Genomic DNA, 2,968 nt, shown 5'->3' on the forward strand with positions numbered 1-2,968 from the left:
ATAAATTGAGCTGGTGAGATGGCTCAGCAGGTAAGAGCACCCGGCTGCTCTTCCAAAGGTGCAGAGTTCAAATTCCAGCAACCACATGGTGGCTCACAACCATCCTTAACAAGATCTGACGCCCTCTTCTGGAGTGTCTGAAGACAGCTACAGTGTACTTACATATAATAAATAAATAAATCAAAAAAAAAATAAAAATAAAAATAAAAAAAATAAAAAAGGATAAATTTCATAATAGTAAATTAACAACACACATGAAGGAAATTGGGGAATACAAATTAAAAAGGATGAAGTCAAAGTATCTTTATTTTCAAATGATATGATAGTACACATAAGTGACCGTAAAACTTTCACCAGGAAACTCCTACAATCGATGGATACCTTCAGCAAGTAGCAGGATACAAAACATACTCACAAAAGTCACTAACCCTCCTATATACAAATGACAAATGGTTGGAGAAAAAAAATCAGGGGAACAACACATTTCATATAGCCTCAAATAATAGAAAATATCTTAGAGTAACACTAACTAAGCAAGCTAAAGATTTGTATGACAAAAACTTTAATACACTGAAGAAAGAAATCAAAGGAGATGTCAGCAGAAGATAGCAAGATCTTTCATGCTCATGGATCAGTAGGATTAACAGTAAAAATGGCCATCCTGCCAAAAGCAATCTATAGATTCAATGTAATACCCATCAAAATTCCAACAAAATTCTTTACAGATCCTGAAAGGACAATTTCCAGCTTCATGTAAACACACACACACACACACACACACACACACACACACACACACACACACATAAATCAATCAGTAAGTCCAACATAGCTAAAACAATCCTGAATAACAAAAGAACTCTGGAAGGTCTCACCATCCCTCTTTAAGCTGTACTATTGAGTTATCATAATAAAAAATCATGGTATTCATACACACACACACACACACACACCAGACAGATTGATCAATGGAAACAAATTGAAGACCCAGACCTTTGGACACACCTTTGGACCCTATGAGGTAAATAAAATGTAAGATTTAATTTGGACACTTTTTTATTTTTACATCTTAAAATGTGTTTATTCATCATCACGGTCAAAATAGAATAGAATAGATTAAAATAAGCAAATGGACAAATGAAGATGCTATTATCAGCACCTTGGAGGTAGGAATTCAAAGTTGGCTTTTTCAGACCTGAATTAGGAAAGCAACACAAAGCTGTACAAAACAACAACAACAACAACAACAACAAAAACATGCCACAAAGGAACCATATCTGTATACACTGTAAAGAACCAGCAGTCTTACTACAAAAAGTCAAATGCCTACCCAGGCAGCTCAGATCCCATTAGCACTCCTGACTGTTACTCTAAGTTACCTGGTAATCTGGCATATGAACCTGGAGATGGAGTGTAGGGGCACCAAGGCACTTATATTCCATTTAGAATGAACTCACTGGCTTTATGGTTTATATACCAGTCATGAGTGATTCTGAATTAACCCCAACACTCCCAAGAGAACAGCATGTTTTTTGATGTCTGTAGAACATGATTTTAACATTCTCAACTGTTGGTATTCAACACACACAATAGTTGTTTTTAAGATATACTTCATCGTTACGTCTCCCGTTTCATTTCTGATTTTATTAATTTGGATACTGTCTCTGTACCCTCTGGCTAAGGGTTTATCTATCTTGTTGATTTTCTTAAAGAACCAACTCCTGGTTTTGTTGATTCTTTGTATAGTTCTTTTTGTTTCTATTTGGTTTGATTCTTTCCTGCTGTCTACTCCTCTTGGGTATATTTGCTTCTTTTTGTTCTAGAGCTTTCAGGTATACTGTCAAGCTGCTAGTGTAAGATCTGTTCAGTTTCTTCTTGGAGGCACTTAGCACTATGAGTTTTCCTCTTATCCCTTTCATTGCATCCCATAAGTTTTGATATGATGTGTCTTCATTTTCATTAAATTCTAAAAATCCTTTTATTTCTTTATTTCTTCCTTGACTACGTTATCATTGAGAAGAGCATTGTTCAGCTTCCATGTGTATGTGTGCTTTCCATTGTTTTTATTGGAATTTAAGACCAGCCTTAGTTCATGGTGATCTGATAGGGTGCGTGGGATTATTTCAATCTTCTTGTATCTGTTGAGACCTGTTTTGTGACCAATTATATGGTCATTTTGGAGAAGGTACCATGAGGTGCTGAGAAGACGGTATATTCTTTTGCTTTAGGATGAAATGTTCTATAAATATCTGTTACAACCATTTGGTTCATAACTTCTGTTAGTTTCAATGTGTCTCTGTTTAGTTTCTGTTTCTATGATCTCTCCATTGCTGAGAGTAGGGTGTTGAAGTCTCCCACCAGTGGCACGAGTTTCTTCTGGTCTGGGCCAGTGATCTAAGCAGACCTTGGGCATGAACTCTGCAGCCAGTCCCACAACACCCAGAGGAAGCTCCACTCCCAAGTGCTCTAACACTCCCAGGGTCATAGGATGAGGTGAGGAGGACACATCTGTCCCAACACTGGAAGTGACTGGGACCAGCGGGACTCAGGCACCCAGGAACTCTGCCTGACCAGTGGCACAGGTTCCTTCTGGTCTGGGCAGGTGATCTGAGTAGACCTTGGGCTTGAACTACACACCCAATCCCACAACACCTAGAAGAAGCTCCACTCCCAGGCACTCTAACACTGCCAGGATCATAGGGTCAGAGGTGCCCTGAGCAGACCTTGGGTGTGAATTCCCCAGCCAGTTCCACAACACCCAGAAAAAGCTCCACTCCCAGGCGCTCTAACACACCCTGTCCACAGGATCGCAGGGTCACAGGAGCTTGGTCACACCAGGATCTAAGGGTCCCAAAGGCTGTTTGACTCCAAGGAGCTCTGACACACCCAGGATCTCAGGATCCCAGGATCCCAGAATCACAGGATCACAGAGACAGCTTGACTCTGAGGAGTTCTGACACAACCAGGA

Source organism: Mus pahari, chromosome 16, assembly GCF_900095145.1.
Source record: "Mus pahari chromosome 16, PAHARI_EIJ_v1.1, whole genome shotgun sequence".
NCBI classification, from domain to species: Eukaryota; Metazoa; Chordata; class Mammalia; order Rodentia; family Muridae; genus Mus; species Mus pahari.